Raw genomic sequence first — 27,582 nt, 5'->3', positions numbered from 1 at the left:
AGAGGTTTAGTCCATTATCATCTTGGTGGGATATGGAGGCAGGCAGGCAGACATAGTGCTGGACCTGAGAGCCTACATCTTCATCAGCAGGCAACAGGAAGTGGTCTGAGGTACTGGGTGTGGCTGGGCATATGAGACCTCAATGCCCACCACATTGATGCACTTCCTCCAACAAGGCCATACCTACTCTAACAAAGCCACACCTCCAATAGTGCCACCCCCTTTGGGGAGCATTTTCTTTTAAACCATTAGAGTATGTCTATGAAGAATTACTTAGATGAGGCTAACTGAGGTGGGAAGATTTACCTTAAACGTGGATAGCACTGTCCTGTGGGCTGATGTTCTAGACTGAATAAAAAGGAGGAAGTGAGCTGAGCAGCAGCATCCATCTCTCTGCTTCCTGACTATAGATGCATTATGGAGAGTTGTTTTGAGCTCTTGCCACAGCATCTTCCCCACTATGGAGGACTAAATCCTCAACTGTGAGCCCAAATAAGCCCCTCCTTAAGTTGTTTTTGTTAGGTGTCACCAAACAGTGACAAGAGCAGCAAGGCAGTGATTCCTGAGGATACATCTTCACATGATACAAATGGGGCCTGTGTTTTGAAAATGTTCAAGCCACACATCCTTCCATCAGCAATTCTTATAGACACAATGTTATCAGGGTAATAAGAGACATATTGAAAAAAGATAAAAAACAAGCTGTTCAAGGCAACTGAGTATTAGAACTGATGTTTTTCCTAGCTCTTCAATGGTGGGGTTTATTTATATTTTGTTGTCTTTTATAACTGCTGGGGATTGAACTCAAGACTTTGTGCATGGTAGGCAGAGTTCTACTACACCCTCGGCCTGTATTTGAGGTTTTTAATGGATACTAAAAGCTTTTACATATCTTCTAACACTACAAAGAAAACATAGTAAACTAAATGATTTTCTTTATCCATCAGTATTTCTTCCCAATGTGGGAGACTCTGGTTGCAAAGGTTTAGGTATTTTGAATGTTACCCCCAGCTCCATGCTTCTTGACCCTCAGCATATAGCACCCAATTACAATACCCATGCTTAGCACATGGGAACCAAAAGTCTCTAAAGAACTCAGGAAGAGGAAACCAGCAAAGACTTGAGCCTTAAAGAACAATCCACCACTTCAGAGGGCTCTAAAGTTTTATTTTATTATATAGCTGTACAAAGAGAAAAGAAAATCATCAGACAGAAAAGTTTAAATCTAAGATGTGAAACTCCAGATAGGCTTTACCTTGAAATCAAAAGGCCCTGATGTTTAGTTATAATCTCAGTAAGTTGGGAAATCTATTATCTCTGGAAACTGAAAATTTTGGGAATTTACTCTCACAGGTACTTGCTTATTGAAAACCAGTGGTTCTCAACCTTCCAAATGCTGTGACCCTTTAATATAGTTCCTATGTTGTGGTGAGTCTCCCAATCATAAAATTATTTCATTGCTACTTCATAACTGTAATTTTACTACTGTTACAAATCATAATGTAAATATCTGATATGTGAACCCCCAAAGGGTTACGATCCATATGTTGAGGACTACTATTAGAAAAGTTAAGTTTGTGTGTGTGTGTGTGTGTGTGTGTGTGTGTGTGTGTGTGTGCGTGTTTTATTTTTGTGTTTTGAGACAGTGTTTCTCTGTAGCTTTTGAATTCTGTCCTGGAACTTGCCCTGTAGACCACACTGACCTCAAACTCACAGAGATCCGCCTGCCTCTGCCTCCTGAGTGCTGGGATTAAAAGCATGTGCCACCACTGCCTGGCTGAGATTGGTTACTTTTATTCCATTTTGGTTCTTGGAAAATTCTTTGTGAAATTGAAACATAAAGCCTGTATATATTTGTAAGTCACGGTGTAATGCTGAAAGACACATATACACTGTATGGTGCTCAAATCAAGATAAACATATCTAGTGCTCAAATCAATAGGAACAGATCCACCTCCTAAGGATTTTCCCTGTCTTTTTTCCTTCCTTCCTTCCTTCCTTCCTTCCTTCCTTCCTTCCTTCCTTCCTTCCTTCCTTCTCTCCCTCCCTCCTCCCTCCCTCCCTCCCTCCCTCCCTCCCTCCCTCCCTCCCTCCCTCCCTTGAGATCTCTTGTATCTTAGGCTGGCCTTAGTCTTTATATATATCTGAGGATGACCTTGAACTCCTGATCCCTAAGGCATCTTCCTCCCTAGTGCTGGGATTGTAGCTGCCACACCCAGTTGCATTTGTCATTTCTTTATGGAAAAAAAAAACATTCAAAATCCTTTCTTCTAGCCTTTGGAAGTATACAATACAAAATAATAATACACAATACACAATAATAAATTATCACTGTCTGTAGTCAACCTACCATGTAACACAACACCAGAGCTTATTTCTTCTATCTTGCTAGAACCAGACAGGGCACTGTCTATTGGACAGGCTTGATGCACTCCATTCCATTTCTCTCCATTGTTAAAAGACATTATGAGAAAGTGCACTAATAGATCAGGAACTAAAATCTGTTCCCTGGAAAAAAGACAGACTTTTATGTTCAAGATGAAACAGAGTCTGGGACTAATTTATATGATGTCTCTCAATACACAGTTGAGGAGACTGAGACACCCAGATGTCACTTTTCTTATAAGTATGTAAAAAGAATCAAATATGAGTTGGCTCTGCTTTGTACAACTTTATTAACAAATTGAAACAGACTCAGCAAAGCCACAATTGGGCAGAAACACCTACCTCCACTTTAACAAAAACCTAGAACTCAGACATTTAACATATTTTCTGGGACATAATACCGGGAAACACGTCGTGTATTATCAAATCTAAGGCATGAACTATAATTTAATATATATATATATTGTCAAGTAAATTACAAAATGTCACTGATTATACAGTGTGTTTTAATTCCTGGGACGTGAAAAGGTAGGTAACCACACATCTTAGAGTTGATGGTTCTAGCAATGCTTTCACTTAGAACAATGTGGTTAACTACCTTTTTGCAATAATTCATAGATAAGAACCTTGAGACTACCTCACATGCTAAAACTGCTTTTTCCTACATATCTAAGACCAGGAAATGATGAATTAATGAAATCAGACACAAAAGGGCAAGAACTCAGACAAAACTACATATGAATTCAAAGTCTTTCACTTTACCACATACATTCTTTCTCTAATAAAGTACAATGAGAATTGGGTTTTCAATCTAGACTCCCTGTTTGGGAGCATATAATTTTTATCTAGGAATAAATCATGCTTACAATTCAAAGGCTATGATTTCCAGACAGGGCTTATTTGAAATGAAGACAGTTGCAGAGCAATTTTGAGTGTTTTTAAGTCTTTATGGCTGTTTTTGAAATTTTACAGACCTTACTTAAACCTAGTTTCACATTGATTTTTAATCAGCCATCCTTTATTGGCACTTCTTACAGGATTCTAATGCGTTTAAGCAAATGGCAACTCTCTTCTTTCTTATTCGTTGCTTTCTTTATTTCCATAGCTCTTAGTCAAATTTAAGCCTGTAGTAATATGTGACAGGTATAAGCCAGGTTGGTAACAAACAACAGACCACTCACTGAAAACACCATACAGCTTGGGGCTGGCAGCACTGTACCTGATTGTCTCTAGGTTCTGAAACTCCATGTAGTCTCTTCCCACTAAGGGGAGGGGGTATGATACGATGATGGCCTTTTCTGAAGTGAAATCTTAAAAGACGCCTCAACTTTCAGTGTTTTGTCTTTGGATCTTCTTTTGCAAGAGCAGATTCATGTCATGAAGTCACCTAAGCAACCAGAAGTTCCTGTAGCCTACTGACAAGAGTCAGCAAAACTGACCAAGCATACTATGGAGATGTCATGAGATAACAACCTCCAGCTCTACCAACTGTGTTCACACTTGACCTTCAAACTCATAATACTGGCCCCAGTCTCTCACTTACAGAGCCTATATGGGGTATTACATGTCCATGAGTGAAGTCATCAAGAGGATGGGCAAGCTCACCTTACAGTACCAGGGACCAATATATTCCTCTACTACCTCGTGTGCAGTCAGCAGGGGGCACCTTTCAGATGGAAAGGCTAAATGGCTAAGCAGAATCCTTCTCAGAATGGCTTTCTAGCTTCCTTTACTACTAAGAGTTACTGAATACCCTTTACATGTGAGGCACCTTCTCCTTTCATAATCACCTAGTAATGTACTCAAACCAGAAGGAGTGACTAAGGGAGGGAGACAGCACTGTACAGAAATGGAACAGAGGTGAATATAGGGATACCAAGTAACACATTTGTATGTGGTAACATCAAGATGGCCAGGAAGGACCTCTCCTAGTCACCTAATAGGGACTTCTGTAGATGGAAGTTTCTGTGCCGCCAGGTCCTGCAGACATTCAGTCCCAAATAAACACACAGAGGCTTATATTAATTATAAAATAAATAAGTGCTTTTAAAAAAATTAAGGTAGAGAAACAAGGTGTGATGGCAAGTGACTGTAATTTAAATACTTGGAATATTGAGGCAGGAGAACAAGAGTCTGAGGCCAACCTGGGCTACAAGAGACCTAGTGGGGAGAGGAGGGAGTCCAAAATGAAATGTGTGTTGTTGACATGAGCAATACCATGTCAAGGACCCTAATGCTTCAGTCATATCCATGGGAACTGGTAGAACCTTTCTCTGGTCTGAGGGCAAATGTTGACAATGTATACAAAAATTATCAACTACTCTTTACTCCTCTGGGATGACTAGAATCCGAGACTGTTCCCCTACAGATACCTCCTAAAAGATTAAATAAACCCATGTGGCTGTTGGTGCCTGTGGTGGCTTGAATAAGAATGGTTCCCTATGGACTCATATGTATGAATGCTTAACCAGGGAGTGGCACTATGAGAAAGATTAGGAGGTGTGGTTTCGGTGGAGTAGGAGTGGCCTTATTGGAGGAAGTGTGTCACTGTGGGTAGTCTTTAGGTTTCAAAAGCCCACAACAGTGCCTCTCACTCTCTGCCTGATGATCAGGATGTAGCTCTCAGCTATTGCTCTAGTGCCATGCGTGGCACCCTGCTGCCACCATGATGATTATGGACTAAACCTCTGAAACTATAATCAAGCACCAATTAAATGCTTTCTCTTACAGGAATTGCTTTGTCATGCCATCTCTTCACAGCAATAGAACAGTGACTAAGACCCTATGCCTCCAGCAGAAAGCATGGCCCACCCAGCTTTTCTGTATGTTTGTCTGTAAGTCTGTTCTTTCTTCATTCCCTCATTACCTCACAAGTTCCCAAACCAAGCTGTGCAGAATGCAAAAGAACCCAAATCAGGTAACTAAAGAAGAGCAGAGGCTACAGGGAGAAATGATAGAGAAACTTAGAGCTCAAAGTCAGGAACCTAACTTTGATGCAACACAGATGGCCTACTTTTCTCACTGTTTTACCCATCACAATGGAGAGCAAAGCACACAAGAGACCTCATAAACATGGAGCAGTTAGTTCCCTGCCTTAGAGAAAGCTGCAAAAGTAGAAAAATCTCATAGAAAAAAAGAGGGGTAGGGACAGAACAAACCTATTTTAAAGATGCCTTCCTTTTACAATCACAATGTGCTTACAAGTATCCTGATTTGGGTATTTCCACTGTCATCTTCTGCCCCTGTTTTTGGCCTCTTTCCATGTCTAATTCTGAATTTTCTTCTTCACTGAATAGATCCAGCCAAGGCAAAGACAATTATATGGCAAAAGAATGAATGAGTTTTTTTTTTTTTAAAGATCTCTTATAAATAACTATCTGCAGAAATCTTGGAATAACTGTGGATTAAGAATTGTCATCCAATCTACAATACTAACAATATGAAGACTGAAAAATTAAAAAATAAAAATAGTAAGCCATGTAATGGCTATTCACAAGTCTGCTGGGAAATTAAAAATAGGCATAGCTTCATCCCAAGTTCAATAGCAACCTAAAGATTTATTTGCTTAACAGTTTGATTTCCTAATAGTATTCTAACCTGCAGCCAAGGTCTTTAGCAGAGGGACCACTTGTCAAAAATGCATTCAAATAGCCTCACTAATGTTTTATCATCATTAAATGCCTGTGACAGAATAGATCTCCTGGCTCCTCACTGCCGACCAATGTATCAGTGGTAAAAATACAACATGGCTCCAAAGGCTTTATAGCAAGTGCAGTGACACTATAAAAACAGAGATGAGCCAGCACACAGAGTACTGACTCCCTGGAGAACATAAAGCAAACCTGCAGTCGAGGCCAGCTGAACCTCTGAGACAGGCTGGCAAACCCTGATGTTCACCAAAGGTGCCAACAGAATCCTACAAGCAATGTGCATACAAACACATGCCCATGTGTGAATACAAGTAATTTAATAAAGACTTAAACATTTCTAATGACAACTGAGCAACAGAAAAAAAAATGGCACATCATCTAAAACATTCTTCTCATTGGCTTTTTCTTAGTAGATGCTGCAGCCTGTGCTACATGAAGGATAACTCTGCAGGAAATAAATTCCACAATCTTATCAAGGGCCTACCATTGTCTTCCTGATAACTCATAATATACAGCCAAAGAAGCATACCAATACTAATTAGAAACTACACAGGTGTACTCATGACCAGAGGATATTCTGCAAGGCTATACAGTAGTTATATAGCAATAGCCATTTGTGTTCTCGGTTGGTTGATCAAGTTGACTTTTGAGATCTTTACCTTCTCCTGGAGGACAGTTTCAGCAATACCACTCTCCTTAAGAGTTTCCTGCTTGGGATTAAAGGAGGCACCGAGGAGCATCAAAACCTAGGTGTGGTTATACATTTGCCTATACTTCCAATACTGTGAAGTGGAAACAGGAGGATTACAGGTGCCTGTTGGAGTCAGCCTAGCTCCAGGTTTAGCATCCTAGTCTGCTTCTGGGTTTGTATGATAAAACACCAGGTCCAAATGTGACATGGCTTGGCAAAAGCTTAATTTGACTTAAACTTCCAGATCAAAGCCCATCAGTGAGGAAAGTCAGGGCAAGAAACAACCTGGGATCACTTTCGCAGAGATGGCATCACCCACAGTGAGCTAGACCATCCCACATCAATCATTAGCCAAGAAAATGCCTTATAATCATGCCCATAGGCCAGTCTGCTGAAGGCAATTCCTGAGTTGAGGTTCCCTCTTCCCCTGTGACTCTAGTTTATAACAAGTTGAAAAAAGCTAACCAATACAGTGAGAGATTGTCTCAAGGTGAAGAGTGACAGAGAATACCTGACTTCTTCCCTAGCTTCCCAAGGTGTGCATCTGCATTCATACTCAGTACAAGCAAAACACACACACACACACACACACACACACACACACACACACACAGAGTGTGGAGGTGGGTCAGAGTGAGAGGGAGGAATAAAAAGGAAAGAACCCATCTTTGGACACTATGTCCAGAGTAGGGTACACAGCAGGTGAGTGAAAGCTGAGACATAGTAGATAGGAACAGAGTGGCAGGTATATTAATTGTCAAGAGAAAAATATCACATGCATGCTTTTCAAAAGTAGTGCATAAAGCAAGTTAAAATAGATGTCCATGGCACTCATCTGAACATACTATCTGCATGCAGAGAAAAAAACACAGGAAAGCTATCAACATACAAATAACAGTGACTAACTAAGTACCAGGGGGCAGGGTGATTATTATTTCCTCTATTTTGCTGATTTGTGTTTTCTCTCCACAATGAACACAAAGAGCTTCTGTAATGGTCACTTTAACTATAAGTGGCACAAAGGCAAACATTACACACATCACAGCAATAACATAGGGAAGTTGGCTTTCAAAGTTCTTGCAGTTCTGGCTAAAGGAGCAGCATTAACTCCAAGGTGAAAGTTCACTTCCAGGTCATGTTTTTTTTTTTTTCTTCTTGTTTCACTTGGACTGTAGATCAGATGCTAGTGCTCACACTTGTGCTTACACTTGCATTTACCATGGCCAACTTGGAGCACACCATAGCTATTTTCTATTAGCAGCACTGTCAAGACCTCAGAGACAGCAGCGTAAGTCTAGGGCACGTGTGACTGTTGAGGCTTCTTGTACACAATGTCCCAACAGGAGCCTACAAGTTGCAGCATGTTGCTGGATGTCTCAAATGCACCCTGGGACAGTCTCTGTCTCTGCCTGGATGTACTTCACTTGAAGAGAATTCCAAAGGCTTAAAATGGAGTCTTTTTCTCTGTTCCCTCTAAGTGTACTCTGAATAAGTGCCAATAGGAACACCCCACATGGCCCATCCAGCCCCACAAAAACCAGGCAGGCCAAGCTGATACAGAGATGATATCTAAATCTAAGAGGAGGAGGAGGAGCAACAAATGAAACAAAATCAAACTCAGAAAATGTCCTGCTTCAAAAAAGCACTAAGAGAATCATGTTCCCAATAATTTTATCAGGTCAAAGAGGCTAATTAAAGAAGAAAGGAAGATGAGGAGGCGGCAAAGAACCTTGATACTCTGCTGTAACATATCCCACTGGTATGTTATATTTACATTTAATTTAGGCTGAACACAAATCCAGCAAATCTCTTCAGCAGTTAAATGTTGCCTTCAAAGGGACATCAGGACATAAATCCCAGAGTCAGCAGCATCCACCTCAACATGCACACAACAATCTCCAAAAGCACTGTCCCAAGGGCACCTGTGTACCAGAGAAAGGGCACAGCTAGAAAGGCAATTAATGTGAAGGACTGGGGAAGGACCAGGCATGCACAGAAGCTCAGCTTTTTACCAACTCTACACTCAGCCAAGGAGGGGTGTGAGTGCCAGTGCTTGCTGACAGTGAGGCAGGAGCTGTCCCCAACCTTGTCCCCTGGGTTCTCTTTTATTTCTGATTCTTTATAGCATCTAAAACAAAAATTTTTGACTACACACTTCTACACACACACACACACACACACACACACACACACACACACACACACACCCTACTGGTTATACGGGAGCCCGCCCTTGATATATTTATCCAAACACTCCAGGTGACTCCTTGCTTTGAGCTTTTAGCCATAATCAAATCAAGGTGCACAGCAGAACCCTAATGTGAAATGCTGTGACTATCTATCCCTGCACAAAAGCAGGGAGCTTAACTCAATGCACTATGCTCCATACACTGCCCAGTGTGGCCGATACAAACAAGATACTAAATTTCCACATCAGTGTTTCTGCTATTAGTGAGCATACAACTCAGGACTGATAAAGCTTCAGCCAATCTACAGCCATTTAGTGCCTGCTCTGAGCAAAGGCCTGGGTGATGTCCTGAATGAGGATTGCCAAGTTTGCTTTGGGTTTAAGGCAGACTAATACTAAATATGGATGCTCAGTATCCAGAAACATTCTGAGAGGACTAGAGAGACAGCTCAATCAGTACATGGCAGCTGCACAAGCATGGGACCCTGCATTTACTCTCCAGAGCTCACACTTAAAAACAAAATAGCTGGGGATAACACTTGTTATCCTACAGCTGGGGAGGCAAAGAGTGGTGGGTCCCTGGGGCTTAGTGAGCAGTCAGCCTAGTCTGCTTGTTGAGGTACAAGTCAATGAGAGATTCTTTCTCTGAAAACAAAGTGAACACAGTGCTTGAAGAATGAAACACAAAGTTCAACTCAGGCACACATGTATGCACATATCTGAAGGAACAGCCATACAGAGACACGCACAAACACACACAGACACACACAAACATGCACAAATACCACCATCACCCCACACATAAAGCTTCATGATACTCCATAAATTTGTACTATACAAGGAGTTTGGCCCTTTCTGTGTGACTGCACAGGGGAGTCGATCCTCTATACTTTCTAACAACCCATAGTAATGAGTTAAATAATTCTCATGTTTACTTTATTATCCATATAGACCAGTGCAAAATCCAGTTGAGGGAGTCATGTTTTGGCTATCTTGCATAATGCTTTAAATTGTTTTTGCAAACCTTTAATCCTAGCATTTTTGAGGCAGAGACCGTCAAATCTCTGTGAGCTTGAGGCAATCTGGGGCTACACAGTGAGTTCCAGGCTAGCTGGGGCTACAGAGTGAGATCCTGTCTCAAAACAAATTAGCAGTTAACAAACTAGCAATTATGGATTTTTTAAAAGGATAAACAAAACCTGGTTTGTAAATTTCCATTGTGGATTTCCAGGTGGAAATACTGACACGTGTTACATGAATAAGCCCAAAGGACAATTGGCTGAGTGACTGAAAGCAGCATGGAGAGGCAAATGCCCTATGAACTCAGTACTGTGGGATCTCCACAGGAATCAAATTAATAAAGATAAATGAAATTAGCAGTATGCAGTTACTGAAGGGAGGGGAGGGATAAGTTGTTTGTTGGGCACAAAGTTTTAGTTTGTAGGATGCAAAGAAATATGACTTAAGTTTGGTTGCACAATTGTGTGAATATACTAATATTGTGAACGATTATGCACACTTAATGATTAAAATAGTAGGCTCTGGAGCGGGCGCTATGGCTCAGTGGGTTTACAGTACACATTGATCTTGGGAAGGGGACTTGGGTTCAGTTCCCAGCACCCACATGGTGGCTCTTAACCACCTGTAACTTCAGTTCCCCACCTCCTTGTTTAGTAGACACACACTTGAAGACATATATATGCAGCAAACACTCAGACACATAAAGTAAAAACCATTTTTTTAAAAAAGATGGTATAAGTTCTATATTAGTATATCTAGTTCAGGTTTAGAATTTAGTTGGCAGTTTCCAAATTTGATAAGTAACAGGAAAAAAATACCAAATTTCCAACTTCTCTTTAAAATTGAGAAGATCTAGCAATAATGGCACCATGCTACAACCTGATAATGGACAGTCGGAGGAAGAATAATATATGCTCTGTGTTGCCCAAATTCCCAGCATCTCTTGTTGTATAAGGAGGGCTCTGAGTTTCATATCCAGCACAAAGAGAGAAACAGACAAAGAGGACTTATCATATCAATCTGATTATGGTACTCATAAGCTAAAAAAGGAAACCCTATGTAATTACTCTACGAACATGGAAAAACCATTTGAGAAACTGGAGAGTACTGGTGGGGAAAAAAAGCAAGACAGGGAAAATAAATAACAACTTTTGGCAAACTGTAACTAGCTCAGAAGGTCCTCGATCTGAAAGGGGCCTTACAAGAGACCTACCCCAGCACTCACACCTAGTGCCAAGATGGAGTGCTTCCCCTACAATTATAAATGAGAGACACATAACTGCTTCCTCTATCCCATACAACACATCATTACAAGAACCCCCAGAGAACACGACAAAGGAAAGGAAAGAAAAGACAAGACTGAAAAGCACAAGCAACCTAGATGGCAGTTACCTGTGGCCAAGGCTGGCATCCTGGAGAAATTTCCATGGCTAAGCCTGGTGGGGAACTTCCCCAACCCCTATTTGCTTATGAATTAACCACTACTGTTTTCCCTACAGCAGGCAGAGAAGCCACCCACACACAGACCATCCAACCCACAAGCTGAAAATATCTGCTAAAGGACTTTGAAGAAAAAGGTTTCTAACCCCTGATCGATGTAGACAATCTGATTCAATCTGTAATATTGCAGATCACAAGAATGATGTTCAAAAACATATGTATTTCTGTCCACTTACAATCTCTAGTCAGAACTGAAATGCTAAAGTAGCATTTATTGAAGCATCAAAACTACGTAATATTGAAGGCTAAATCTGACCACAAAGTAAAAGGAAAGAATGGACTCTTGAAAGTTGCCCTTTGACCTCCACAAGCACTCCCTCATGCAAAAATGCCCCCCCACAAAAAATTAAAAGGAAGAAACAAAACCTTTAAAGATTCACTTTATTTGGGGGTAGAATATATCCATCCTGAAGTGTTAAGGATGGAACCAAGAGCCCTGCATAGGGCAGGTAAGCTGTACTGCTTAGTTAGACCCTAAGCCCCATGGGCATATTTTGTTTTAACTGTAAATTCTCTACATTTAGATATTCAATACAGTCCTAACCAAAATTCTACCTTACATTTGAAGCACTAGAAACAGTGGTTCTAAAATTTACCAAGAATTTTACTGCAGAAAATCTCCAAAGACTAAAATGAATTTGAAGATGGAGAAGGTTTTTTTATCTAATTTCAAGACCTATCAATTCCCAGTTACCAAAACAATGCTATCCTACTCTGTGAACAGAATAGACAATCCAAATATGCATATGCACATCACATATGATTCACTTGTTCTTGCAGACAGAGATAGAAATACAATCCAGTGGAGAAATGAAACGTTTTCAAGAAATGGTAGAAAAACAACTAAACTTCTATATTAGAAGCAAACAAACAAAAGACAAAAACAAGAACCAACAAGAATATAAACAGTATGGTAGTACATGCCTTTAATCCCAGCATTTGGGATGCAGAGGAAGAGGCAGGCACATCTCTGAGTTCAAGGCTGGCCTGGTCCACCTGGTGACTTCCAGATCAGCCAGAGTACATAGTGAGATTCCATTTCTCATTCCTACCCCCCCACCCCCCAAAAAATAAAATGGATTGGAAACATAAAAGTGAAATCACAAACTAGAAAATTTATAGAGATGGGAAGAAAAAAAAACCTTTCCTGACCCTCTGTTACATGAAATGTGATAGCAAAAGCATGATCCTACATATAGATACAAGGACTAATATGGATAGCAACAAAATCCAAACTTCTATTCTAAAAAGACACTATAAAAGCATAAACACACAAAGCACAGCCTAAGAAATAATACTTGCAAACCAAATATTTGATAAAGGACTTATATGTTGGAAATGCATTAAGAAAATACCCAGCATAAAAGGAGCAAAACATTTCAATATACACTTTAAAAAAGAAGCTACATGAAAAGCAAATGAAGACATGAAAAGACTCAACATCATCTGTCATCAATAATGAAATACCTCTAGACACTATTAAAAGATTAAAGTTAAAAAGACTAGCCAAGGGGCTGAAGAGGCAGTTAGGTGGTTAAGAGCACATACTACTCTTGGAGTGGACCTGAGTTCCTGGAAACCACATTGGACAGCTAACAACTGCCTGTAACTCCTGTTAACAAAGATCTCTGACACTTCTGGCCTCTACTGCACTCACTTACGTGTGGCTATACCCCCTCACAGGCACACATAATCTTAACAATAATAATAAAAGAAAAAGACTGGCCAAATAGACACATGTTGAATACATGGGAAAACTGAAGTCTCACATAGTGCTAGGTGGGGATGTAAAAGGCAACAGGCAGTCTGGAAATGCTGCTGTATTGCTTAAGAATTTCAGATGAAGTTAACATCTAGCCATTCCACCCCTAGATACTAAGAGAAGAGAAATGAAAGCCCAGATCCATATAAAGGCTTACTTGCAGATGTTCTTTATAACAGTCACCCCAAACAGAAATAACAAAAATGTCCATCAGCAGAGAAAGTAGGTAAATTGTGGCATCTCCATAAGGAGCACAATTCTTCTTGGTAATTAAACAGTGAACTATGGCTACATGCTACAAGATGAATGGATCCTAAAGAGTTAGGTATGCCTGAGAGTGTAGCATAATTCACTGTTATGCTTTGACTTAAGTCAGACTGGATCCTTCACAAAAAAAGAATACATAGTACATGACTTTGTGTAAAGTTTCTAAGAAAAGCAACCTAATGTATGGCAATAGAAAGTATGTATTGGGGCTAGAAAGATGGCTCAGCAGTTAAGAGCCATGGCCGCTCTTCCAGAGGACGAGAGTTCAATTCCCAACATTCACACAATGGCTAACAACCACCTATAACTACAGTTCCAAGGGATCTCTTCTAGCCTCTGAGGGCACTGCACATATGTGCATGTAAAACACATAAAATAAAAATAAAGCTCAAAAAATAAAATTTTAGAAAGAAAACGTATCATTGTGTGGGAATGGAAAAAGTACAGGGTAGGTAAGAGAGATTATAAATAGGTACAAGGAAACTTACACAAACAAAATGTGAATGTGGTTTTGTCACCTCCCCCTGGTCTCCCTGTCTAGGTGTATTGCTTGGTTTAACTCCTGAGTACCAGTCATCCTTTTGCTTCAGTTTTTCAAGCAGTTAGGACTAAAAGCATATACAACTGGGCCTAGCTCTTTGATCCCTCATGGTGATGGCGTCAAATTATTTCCCACACTAAATTTATGCAAGACATTGTACATCAAATCTATCTCAATAAAGAAGTCTTTAATGTAAGTTAAATTTAACTGTTTTCTAATTGTCTGATGCATTAATAATCACAAGCTTTATATAACTGTATCAAAATATACAAGATCAATATTTTAACCTACATTTTCCAACTTTCTGTTTCTTTCTCCTAAGTCTCAAAACAATCAGGCTAACATGTACTAGCAATTTCTTCAGCAATTCTAATAGAGGTTTTCTGAAGATTCAGTTCAGGACACTAATGTAATCAACATAATCGCATCAGTATTACAATGTACCTGGCATGCTAGCAAGAAAATTAGTGATAATCCTATCATTCCCATGCAGATATTGATAATGAACCACTATGCTTTCTTCTCTGGATAACAGATTCTAGTTCTAACAGACTAAGTAAGGACCACCTCTGCCAATCCCAACGTTTAGTGAATGCTGCTTACTACAGTAAGCAAACATTTGATTTTCACCCTAACCTGGCTTTCTCTGTGTCATCTTGTTGCCTTGCTCCAATCAAAGAAAATGAGTATTATGTTTCTGCCCTTGAATTTAAATAATGGTTTCCTCTAAGAGCCAATTTAGGACTCATACATTCCAGGAAGCCTCCTATTGACTAAACTCAGGTTGTAATAAGCTGACTTTTTTTCTGAATCCATTCAACATTCTTCTATGTTAGGCATGACCAAACTCATCATCTGCTGCCAGGATTATCCTTGGAGCATCTTTCTTCCCACATGAAAAATGGTTGAGCCAATATCTGTATTGAAAAGTTGTCATGGGGACTAGAAATGTATGCTCCAAGAACAAAGATTTGCTTAATTTATATAACAGCATTCAGAATAGTGTTGGTATGCAGTAAATGTTCAATAAATATCTATTAAATAAAGGAATATATAAAAGGCCTTCACATACCAGCACAGGAAGATTTGGTGGACTTTGCAGAGCCCCTGTTGTGGGCCCTACCCTGCCTGGGGAGTGGTGGGTGGATGGGGTGGGGGGTAGTTTGGGGATGGGGGAGGAGGGATGGGTATGAGCGGAGGGAGAGTGAGAAGGGACTTACATGTGAAACAAGCTTGTTCCCTAACTTGAACTAATAAAAAGATTTTTTAAAAAGGTAAAAAAAAAAAAGGCCTTCACATATTACAACATACATACAAGAAGTTATTTCTGTAAGAACTGAATTCATGAAGTCACCTTAGATATTCTTTGTCAGTTACAATCATAATTTCAAAGGTCAGAAGTCAAGGACAGAACCAAACCACAGGAAAGCAAAGGATGTATGATCTTCCTGCTCCAAAGATTAAAAAAATACAAAAATATTTAAGTAATTTCAAGTAAAAGTGGTTGATACAATATATATGATCCACACATACACAATTAATGCAAGGAATCTTGGATGAACTTATGTCAAAGTTACTTTTTCAATTGCTCTAAATAGACACCATAACTGAGACAATTTACAGAAGAAAGTGTTACTGGAGCTTACAAGTTCAGGGGATGAGTTCATGGCCATCATGGCAGGAACATGGCAGAAGGCAGGCATGGACTTAGAGCAGTATCTGAGAGCTCATATCTGGATCCACATAAGAACCAAGAGAAAAAAAGCACTGGGAATGGTGTGAGCTTTTGAAACCTCAAAGCTCACCCCCAGGGACACACCACACACCTCCTCCAACAAGGCCACACTCCTAATCTTCCCAAACAGTTCTACCAACTGGAGACCAAGTATTATTGAGCTTATGAGGGCCATTTTCATTTAAACTATGACAAGGTAGTTTTATATTTAAGTAAGATCAATACCAGAACCATGCTGAGAGTAAAAGACATCCTAGGAAAAAAGAAAAGACATAATTCTTATCTTTACTTAAAATTTGTATTTTAGTTTTTAAATTTTATATATGTCTTGTTTATTTGTTTGCCTGCATGTGTGTTTATACACCATCAGAGTGCTGATGCTCACAGAAGCCAGAAGAGGGTGTTAGATCCCCTGGAACTGGAATTACAGAATGTTGTGAAGAGCCATACATGTGTTGGAAGTTAAACCAGGGTCCTCTGGAAGAGCAGTGAGTACACTAAACTGGTAAACCATCTCTCTCTAGCCTCTTAAAACAATTCTGAAAACATTATCCTTAAGTATTAAAATGATTACTAATAGTGCTTTTGAATTGCATGCTTCTCCTACTTTACCCCAACACACCATGTGCAAAAAATCTAAAACTATCTTTAAAGTGTCCTATTTAAACTCTCCACCAAATACAATCATCTACACTCTGCTTAAGCTCAATGCTGCCAGTCTGTTCCCAGTGTGAGAAAAGCTCACTACTTCTGCAGGTGAGCCCCAGGATGAAATTGGCTTATGTTTAAGGAACAGGAGTGTAGAGTGGGTCCCTTAGCTCAGTGAGGTAGTGATGTGAGATTTATTTCTCCGAGCAGTCTCCATCCTGGTGCAGTCTGTAGGCTGTTGAGCCCAGGCACACAGCTCTCCCCTCCCACCCTGCATTCCTTCTTGTGACTGATGCATCACACCTGTCTCAGTATCTGTCTCAATCTCACACATGCATGCACTTGGCTTGTGTCATATGAGGGAATAAATATTGTGACAATGTGACTCTCCTGGGAATGCAACACTGCCTACCACATCTTGGGTCTCTACCCAGAACCCTGCAAGCTGAGGGAGGGAGGAAGGGTTCTGCTGTAGTCAGGAACCGCAGCTATCTCAAATGACTAGTGGTGTCCTCAGGCCACCAAGTACAGAGACTCTGACAGCCAGGCTAGGCAGCCTATTTGCTTTCGTTAAGGAATCACATCATGTTGCTTCTTAAAAACTCACAGTTTTATCCTAAGATGAAGTAGCACCACTTCTGCCAGGAATTACATGCAGCAACATGGTTCTGTTTTGTTTCTGGTCATACTGTATTTGATAAAATTAGAAGGAAGTCGTCATACCAGCATTCTCAGGAGGAGGAGGGGATTTTCAACCAGCTATAAGATGCCCAAGAAAGAAGACATAAGGAAACATTTTTTTTTTTTTTTAAACACTGATCCAGCACCAGAAATGGAAGAGCTGGATGCCAGGTGCTATTGAACACAATTAACCCTGTATGAAAACTTCGTCACAAGGGACAGTGAAGTCTCCCCTGTCTGAGAGTTTCTCAATAAGAACAGATGCCCCCTGAAAGCTCTCTTAAATCTGATGTATTCTGGAAGTCCACAAGACACACTTGGCATTGACCTCTGATGGCAGTAATGGACAACTAGGACAATGTGAATGGCCATAAGGTGAACAGTCTTGAAGTACTGCCCAGCCTCACTATCAGATTCTGTGAGATCAATGTAGGTGTTTTTGAGACAAGGTAATAGAAACTTAACAAAACCCAGAGTCACAATGACACTGAGGTCATGAAGACATCAGTGGGACCCTCCAGCAAAGTTTCTAGCAAGGTACCACAGCACCTTGTGTCACCCAGTGGTTGAAATCAAGACAGAAACCTATGTGAATGCTGTACAGCTCCCCTTTATGGTGCGTAGGATAGACATCTCTACCTGCTATCAGATGCCATTTTTACCAAACTTGCTGCTGAAATGCAAAGAGTATCTGACAGTCAAAACACTCAGTTCTAGAGCCTCAGAAAATAAAGCCAGTGAGAAAGGTGAATGAAGCATAATTCGTAAAGCCCTTGCTAAAAAAGAAAACAACACAATGTTTCCAAGGGCGTTGGCTCTCCATTATGGCCATGGGATCTCAAACTATATCACAGAGTAACATGGAGACACCCCAACAGCTCAGGTCAGCACAGTGCCTGCTGCTGCTACTCATCTTAGAGAGGGAGGGGAGAATGGAAACAGTCTAGGCATATAGTCCATCAACTAATGAACAAATAATGAACGTGTGGTACACTTATACAACAGAATAATATTCAACTTAGAGAAAATGAAATTTGCAGGTTAATGGACTGAGCTGGAAACCAACATCTTGAGTGAGAAAACTCAGATGCAGAGAGACAAACCACAAGCTTTCGCTGAAATAGAGATGCTAACTTTTAAGCTTTAGAGATGTGTGTTTCACTTGGAATGGCCATACAGGTTACAACACTAGTAAAGGGTCATGTGGGAGCATGGACTCTTTCAAGCAAGGAGAAACAGAATATAATGGTAGAAAAAGGGAAAAGAGAAAAATGGAATAGGAGAGATTAAGGGGGTTAGGAAATAGGATGAAAGGTAGATGAGGGAATCCCGAGAGCAATAACTAACTAAATCCCTTTGGAAAGTTCTCTCTCTCTCTCTCTCTCTCTCTCTCTCTCTCTCTCTCTCTCTCTCTCTCTCTCTCTCACACACACACACACACACACACACACACACACACACACACACACACACACTAAACCTACTCCACATTATATCAAATAAAAATCCTAATGCAGGAATGGATTACTTCTCTGTGAGCTGTTGGCCAATGGAGTCCCATAGACATACAAATATTACAGGTTATTATCATTGATTTTAGTTATCTTCCAAAATTTGATGATAAGATCCTATTTCTGAAGACAACATACCCTAGATTCATGAAACATGGAGTTTAGCAACATGGCTGCCTAAACAAAACCTGAACAATTCCAACTCTAGTTGACATCCCAACATAACTAGGGAAAACCTCTTGGGGCTCCACTCCTATATGAAGAACTACAAGCAATTAATGACTTGAGAGAGGAAGAATTTGTCTTCCTCAGAGATGAGGACCCAAGTTGGTTATCCAATACCAAGATGTCAGCTCTAGAAACATACATGTAATACTAACCAGACTCAGCTGTGCTGGATAGTTTTATGTCAACTTGACAAAAGCTGAAGTCATCTGAGAGGCTAGGAACCACGCCCAGGAGTAGTTGGCTACCACAAAACTGACTTAATAATGTATTTTAAACAGACAGAGACAGAGAACGAAGACAAAGTTGGGTAGGTAAGTGAGGTAGATCAAGGAAGAGCTGGGAGAGGAGGTGACTACAATCATAATATAGGAGATTCTTAAGGAATAAAATATTAGATTTTAATTTTTTTGTTAGAAAGAAAGGAAGGATGGGGTGTAGTTTAAAAACAGAGTGTTTGGAGAGCCCTGGATATCATTCCTAGCATTGGAAAAGGAAAAATAATGGCTAAAGAAACTTGACAAAGTCACTTGTATTCTTTCTTTTTTCATTAATGTATTTTTTCTTCTTACAAAACTATAATGATCACATATGTTCTTATGACTATAAGCCAGAAGTGGTGGTACAAGCCTGTAATCCCTGCACTCGGGAGGCAGGGATAGGAACTCTCTGAGTTTGAAGTCAGGCTGGTCTACATAGAGAGTTCCAAGCCAGCCTAAGTTACATAGTGAGATTCTGTCTCAAAAAGACTATCAGCTCCAAGTCAGGCAGTAGTGGCACACGTCTTTAATTCCAGCACTCAGGAGGCAGAGGCAGGTGAATCTCTGTGAGTCAGAGGCCAGCCTGGTCTACAGAATGAGTTCCAGCACAGGCTCCAAAGCTACAGAGAAACCCTGTCTCACAAAAACAAACAAACAAACAAAAACACAACTATCAGCTCCCTCAAAACAAAAACCTTAAAAAAACAAACAAACAAACAAACAAAAAACTGGTCCATCCCAAGACTGAGTGTAATGTTGAGTAAATTCTTCCATAAATTAAATACAAATGTTTATTGATGAAATTCCCCCAAACATGGAGAAAAAAAAAAAAAAGCACCTATAATGAAGCAAAAGTCCTTATCACTGAGCAACAGAGAGCAACCGATGACTATTTCAGATATTCTTTCCAGAATGTATTCTAGACTTAACTTGGGATTCGAGTATACAAAGTATTTATATCCCTTTCCCTGAAACTCGCATTTTATCCCCATTTGATGTTAGCATTCTCTCTGTTTCTCTTTTGCCTCAAGAGCACAGTTGTCATCTAACAGTACCATAAGAGACAAAGAAATTCAAAGTTAAACACCAGAGCTGCCTCCTGAAGTTCAACTTTGGTGGAAGAAAGGTTCCTAATGAGCTAGGTCTCCCCACCACAAGTCATGATTCTTAAATAAGTCAAGCAGGGTGTAGGATGATTACAGCTGCACTGAACACTGGAGTTGTGTCAACCTAGAAAGATCTTTCTACCAAAAATAACAAAGCGAACTAAGATGACACTGCAAAAAAGGTATAACCAAGCACCTCAGAACCCAACAGGGGGGACAAGAGGCCTCTATATAAATATCACTAATTTTCTTTCCATCCTTTTCTCTTACAAAGCATACATGGATTCTAAATACGAATCCATACATTTCAAAGCAATCTGCCCCAGCTCAGAAAATGACAATAGTTCCACCCTTCTTTAGTGTAGAGGGAAAAATCACACCATCCTTCCTTTCTTTTACACAGCCCATCAAACTTTACTTTGAGGTCACACCAAGATCTGCTGGCTTCCTCCACATCTGTATGAACCTGCACTCTGCCTTCGTCACCAAAGCTTGCCTTTCTACAGTCTGCCAGTCAGAGCCTCCTGAGTGGTCCTCTGAAGTGCAAGTCACAAGTTGAGTCTCTCAATACAAGGACTGAGCATCTTGCCAGGGATGATGGCTAGAGGGTTGTGTATATTCATGAAAGCACATCAGCAGTCTAGGATTCTACTGTGTAGCGTCACTTTTTTCAGACAAGTAAGCTGGACTACAGATTTGTACTCAAAATCCTGTGTGAAAAAGCCGAAGTTCCCATCTGATTACATTCCCTATACCTCTTCAACTTTATCTTCTAACACTTCCTATCCCCTTGCCCCACTTTGCTCCAGCCCCACTACCCTCCTTCATTGATCATCAAACAAGTCAGGTATACATCTGCCTCTTTGATATCAAACTGACTGGTCACTAAACTGGGATCAACTCACCAACACCCTGATTTCCAGAAGGAAGACAAACTTGCTCCAACTCATCTGGATCACCTTCCGGGATGGAAACTGCCACTCATTTCCCACCTAAACCCTCAAGACCCTTATCTTGTTGAACTCTGCCTTTTCTTCAGCCTTTCTTTTTTTAAAAAATCAATTTCAAACTCAAGAAAACCACAGTCTTTCATTCTTCTACTTGTACCTCAAAGAAAGTACCTCAAAGATGGCAGTTGTTAGAAAATATTTACTGAATTCATGAAGGTGAACAATGAGTACCTCGGTACACAAACACAGTTCACCCCCTGTGGAGTCAAGATTGCAGTGATGATTGCTAAATAAGTGGTTTGGCCTCTATAACTTCCAAGTTCTCTGTAGGTTGGCCATTCATTGCAATTGAGTGTCTTAAACTATACAAGAGGCCCTAGTAGACTGTCTGCTCCTTAAATCAAGCTTAGCAGGAGTTAATTTGGCTTTTCTGCTGCAATACCTCTAACCCTCGAAGGGGCACCAAACACAGCTACATACTCAATATCAGACTAGTCAGTAACAGACAATGCTCTCTGTGGGCAAAGAATAAAGGTCTTGTCTGGGTCACTTATGAGCCTACATGGCAGATTTGGGGATAGGAGGAGGGAACAGCAGGCACAGAGAAGAGGCTCAGGCCAGACCCAAGCATCACAGTGGGCAACAATACACAGAAACCTCCCTCAGTGCTCTTGGGAACTGAGGGGGATGGAGTGGGTGTCTGTAAGCACACCACAAAAGCACTTGCTGCAAGTGAGAGCCCTTGGAACTGCTATTAGGCGTGTAACATCAAAGACAGCCTCTGGGGGTTGATGGAGGAGAATACCAGAGCATTCTGAGCATGAAATCCAGGTCAAATACAACTTCTGCAGAGAGCAAGCTTTGCCAAGGAAATTGCTGGGATTTCCCTTTGCATTCTGACCTTGTTACCTCATTTCCCCCACTTGAACCTCATACCAAGGCCATCATGAGCACAGAAATCCATGGCGAGTACACAGTATTACTGGTCCCAAGTCCTTTTATGGTCAATACTCAAATATTTCATTCAAGGGATGCAAGGTTTTCCAAAGAAAGACGCACTTCAATCAGCAAGTAAACACTGGCATAGGCTATGACTTTGACTTCTTGAATTTTTGAAATTAATGAGTGCAAATGTCACGTAAGTATTGTAGAGATATAATATGGCCCCATAAATAATTTAAAACACAAAGGTAACATTAAAAATAATTCAAGAGGGTGGAGAGACTGCTCTGTGGTTGAGTGTATACAACTCTTACTTGCAGAGGACTTGGGTTGGACTCCCAGCACCACATTCACAACTGACTGGAACTTCAGCTCTGCACACATAGGCACAGACCCACATACATACATAATTTAACAAATATTTGAGAAAGAATTCACCAGGCAGTGGTGGTACCTGCCTTTAATCCCAGCACTAGGGATTAACCAGGTAGGTGGATCTCTGAATTCGAGGCCAGCCTGGTCTACAAAGTGAGTTACAGGACAGCCAGGGCTGTTACACAGAGAAATCCTACCTCAAAAAGCAAACAACAAACGAGCCAAAAGGAAAGAATCCAAGCTGAACAAGTAAATTAATTGAACAATTAGTTTATTCAAAGTAAACACATTCAAACTATTGAAGGTCAAGTCAGTCCAAGAATCATTAGCATTGCGACTTCCCTTCATTTGCTCACACCGAGTCTTTTTACAATGTGCAGTGTATCTCATCCTGTCACCAGGTCTCAATTCAGATGTTTCATATCTGAAATGCCCCAACAGCTACATGTGGCTTAAGACTGACTGACCCTGGGCAGTGAGTATATGTGTTAACTAAGCACTCTATATTTCTGGACTCTATTGATGCTCTCTGAGTCATATTTTTTAACTATCTCAGAAGGGAGTTTGAGATTCCTCCTAATTTATGACAGCATTAGTCTCAGAGCTCCTAGATATTTCTTGGAATGTAGTTACTATATGAAGTAATGTGACAGTGGGGATGGGCTGCTCTGTGTAATGGAGTTGCATTGCAAATAATATTTGTGTTTTTCTGACCGCCAAGAGAAGTTGCTTCATTAAGCTTCCTTTTAACAGTGGGATTTCTTGCTAATGACACACTAATGTATGTTGACTGTACGGTCTTCAAACAGCTATACCAACAACAAACCTAACAAATAATTAACTAGCAACACAGGAAACAAGAAGCAGGTAGTCAGTTTGAAAACCATCTTGCATGCCAAGAGCTACTCTCAATGTTCTAGCAAGGGGAGGCTTCCGAAGAACTGAGCTCCTGAAGGATGTTTTCAGCAAGGTTTGAAGGAAAGCACCTGCAGATGCATTCGGGATGGTGTAACTCCACCACCCGAGAGCTGCTCTGACCACAAACAGGCCCCTCCTCGAAGGGAAGATTCTAGCCTCTCCTGGCTCTGGAAAGGTGAACTGGATCACCAGAGCATGAAAGGCAGTTCAATTTGCAGAGCTTTCCACAGCAGCAGTGGTGTAAAGCTCAAAGCCAGACAGAACATAACATAATAATTAACACATCCTAGGGACTCCTTGACAGTCCCTATCCCTCCCTCCCTTACCCACAGGCCTCAAAAGACACTTTTTGAAAGAAAGCAAACTGGCTTAAAGTTAACTTTCTCCCTTCCCATGGAAAAAGGGAAGGTTGGTTGGAAGTATTGCTCAGCCTCCAGAATGAGCTATTATGACCTAGTTCTGCCTCACAGCTGACTCAGCTGAGACCAGCTGAGACAATGCTTTTCAGGAGGCCAGCACTGGAGTTGGTGAGGCTCTTGACAGGACCCTGCCAAAGTCAGCAATTTCTTCAAAATGAGGTCAGGTTATAAGGAACCAAAATGGCTTTGCTGCTGTGAGAGAGAGCTAAATCAGCCAAGGCATACCTGCCCTCCCTAAAAACAGCCAAGAAATAATGGGCCACACCCTGAGAGCTGGTCAAGAAGCCCCTTCAGCACAGCCAAGACACCACTAACTTTTCCGAAACTACACGACTGGCAGATACTATATCACAGCAAAGAGAAACCTACAGGTGGGTTGCAGGCTATGGTTTTGTCCTTTAGAAAAGTATTACGTAGAGAGAAGGTATATGCAAACACACTACATCCCCAAATCTTGCTGTCAGACTCCCTAAAATTAAATCTAAATGAGTTTGTTAGCTAAAAGGCATCAATGACTCCAACACTTAAATAAATGGAAAGATACCCAAGACTTAGTTCAGTGTCCAAAAGCCACATTTGCAATGGACCCCCTGAGTAAACATCAGCAGTGTCATTCTTCATTCAATTCACTCAAGCCTTTCAACTACCAGGTATGAGCCAGACCCTGGAGCTGCAGTAGTAAGCAAAGGCCACCAAGGACTTCCCTTTAGGAACCTCATGCATCTGTTATAAGGAAGGCAGACAGGCTAAAAAGAAGTTCACAGAAATCAGTAATATTCCCTCATTTGCTCAGTAAGCATACATTTTGTGTGAGGGTCTATGCATGCCATGCTATTTAACATGGAGTTAGCAATCAGGCACTAAGACTATTGTACGAATGAAGGAAGAGACTCATAGAGGTGAAATGAGTGGCTACACTCATCTTTACAGTCAGAGACAGAGTAAGCCCAGGTAGGTCCAACTTCTAGCAAAAACTTAAAAGCCAAACCAAGCCAAAACAAACAAACAAACAAAACATCAAAATGAAGGAAGGAAATGAAGTAAGAAGTGGGGAACCATCTTGATATTTTATTTATTAGTCAGTATATATGTCTGTGTGAATGTCTGCACATACATACAGGTGCCCAAGGAGGCCAGAAGGAGGTATCAGATACTCAGAAGCTGTAGTTACTACTGTTGTGAACTGTCTGACATGGGTGCTGAGAACCAAACTCAGGTCATCTGAAAGAGCAGTATACTTGTACTTATAATCTTATACTTATATACTTATAATCACTGAGCCATCTTTCCAGACTGTTGATATTTAAAAAAAAAATCAGACAAACTAATGAATAGGATTGACTGACAGTTTGTGTATTCCCTTAAAACGCTTGATTGTAAACAACACAATTTTTTAAGTAGATAAAGAATTCATACACATGGCTCACCAAACAAGATATACAGGTGGCAAATAAGCACATGTGGGCATGTTTAGCATCTATAATTGTCTGGAACTAGGACAAATTACTACCACAATATTAGAAAGACTAAGAAAAAAGTCCAGGAGGAAGGCTCGAAATGTAAAGACACTCGCTGCCAAGCATAACAGGCCGAGTTCAAGCTCAGAAGGCCACAGTGGGAGGAGAGAACCTAATCCTGCGTGTCCTCTGTCCTCATACATGTACTGAGAAGGTTCTGTGTGTGCACACACAACATGCAGGCACACACATACACAAACACTGAATAAACATTAAAAAAAAACATTCACACACACACCTATATTTTTAAAAAGCCTAAGAAAATATTTAACTTTACAATATAGCTTGAAATTCTTTTATTTGAAATAATTGAGGCAAGACTGTTTCAGAGTTGCCCATCCTTTGGAGTTTGAAGTATTTGTATAGCCTTTACCCCCTGAACATCTCTCATCTGAAAACCCAAACTCTGAAAAACAATGAAATCACAAAATTTCTAAAGGGTGGGCAAACACCAAAAACCCATTAGAGTTCAGCACTGGGATTACTGATGAGGGATGCTCAACCTGTACATAGTACTAGAGAAATGCCAGGCATGGTAGTGCATAACTTTAATACCAGCACTAAGGAGGCAGAGGCAGGCAGATCTCTATGAGCTCCAGGTCAGTCTGGTCAACATATTGAACTCCAGACCACCCAGGACTACACAGTGAGACGTTGTCTCAAAAACAAACAAACCAAATGCTAGAAAAGACATACAACAGAGAGTCTGACACTGCCCACCATAATGAGGGCGCACCAGGTATATATAACCCTGTAGTAGTGGGTAAGATTCTCCTAGCGTTAACCATGGACTTACCATGTCACCCAGAGATCTTATTCCTACGTATTTCCCAAACAACTGAAAATCCAATTTGACAAAAATCCCTTGAGTTCTCATGTGGTTCTTTGCCCAGGATCTCTAAGCCTATATTCTCTTGCTTTCTGGAGCCTCCTTAATGACATTATTCATAATCCCCTGAGTGAAAGCAATTCAATAGTCCTTCAAGAGGTAAATAGATAAATGTACTGTGGTACATTCATAAAATGGAACAATACACAACAATACAAAGGAGCTAATAATGCAAGCAACAACAGGGATGAGTCTTAACTCTATTATGCAAAAGAAGCTGAATTCATTAGTTTAATACTAAATAATTCCATTTATATGGCATTTGAGATAAGTCAAAAATACTGGTAACACAAAACAGATATGGATGCCTGGGAATGCAAGGATACTACTGACTACAAAGGGATGGTGAGGAAGGAATTCTTTGGGAGACTTCAACGGTCTCCTTGAACTGACAGGTCCAAGACTATCTGCAACTGCCAAAACTCAGCACCACATCTTTTTAAGTGAATAAAACTCACTTCAAAAAATTGAAGTTTTTAACAACAACAAAAACCTAGCATTTTGCTGGGCGGTGGTGGCTCATGCCTTTAAACCCAGCACACGGGAGGCAGAGGCAAGCGCATCTCTGTGAGTTCGAGACCAGCCTGGTCTACAAGAGCTCGTTCCAGGACAGCCTCCAAAGCCACAGAGAAACCCTATCTCAAAAAACAAAACAAAACAATACAAAACAAAAAAAACCTAGCATTTCTTAGAAGCAGACTTGTGTACTCGTGTAAACACACACACACAAACACATACATACACATGCCCACATTTACAATCCTCCTAGATTAAAGCCATCTCAAACTAACCTAAGTTTTTTTAATGACAAATGTTGGAACATACACATTTTCAAACTGGCAAGAAACATAACATAATTTTTTTTAACACCCTCTTTCTGGTTGGCAAGCACAACAGTTCACTCCAACACCTTCATTCTGCATCCTGGAAAATGCAAACACAACACAGAGAGGCATCGTGGGTAGGAGACACAGGTTTTCCACATAGCTGGTAAATCACAAAAGCTGCCTCTGGAGAAAGTATTTTTATAGAAAGGAAACTGCAACCTCCCCATGAATAAAGTCAAACTGACCACGAATGAAGTCAACCCTCAAGTATAATATAACTGCATCTACTACCTTGGAGTCCAATCCCTAATCCACTTTGGGGGATTCTCTGCTGTAAGGTTAAGGATCCTTGAGATCATTACACATGGAAGATACCACTGTGCTCAGCACCTTGTTACTTTCATGCTGTCTGCAGAAAATAAACCATGCTCCACCCCACGTCTTTGCATCACACATAACAACACAAGAAATTCACAAGGAACAATTAGATTGCTCAGTGCATAGCAAGATCAGCTGTCCTTTAGAGTTGGGTGAAGAATACATCTAGAATTCTCGACTCCAGATCATGTGGGTCT

General features: G+C 40.5%; 1 protein-coding gene and 1 non-coding gene across 19 annotated transcripts in view; one reads left to right on the top strand and one right to left on the bottom strand.

Moving 5' to 3' along the window:
* Magi1 (membrane associated guanylate kinase, WW and PDZ domain containing 1) overlaps positions 1 to 27,582 on the bottom strand; it is a 604,931-nt gene that overhangs the window by 185,469 nt on the left and 391,880 nt on the right. The window lies entirely within an intron of this gene.
* LOC113834231 lies at positions 17,861 to 17,990 on the top strand. Its single transcript, XR_003487599.1, has one exon. It is a non-coding gene; the product is annotated as a small nucleolar RNA SNORA44 (small nucleolar RNA).

This window comes from Cricetulus griseus, chromosome 8 (assembly GCF_003668045.3).
Source record: "Cricetulus griseus strain 17A/GY chromosome 8, alternate assembly CriGri-PICRH-1.0, whole genome shotgun sequence".
In the NCBI taxonomy this organism is placed as follows: domain Eukaryota; kingdom Metazoa; phylum Chordata; class Mammalia; order Rodentia; family Cricetidae; genus Cricetulus; species Cricetulus griseus.
Note: the sequence above shows the minus strand (reverse complement) of the source record. Positions and strands in the feature narration are given on the sequence as shown.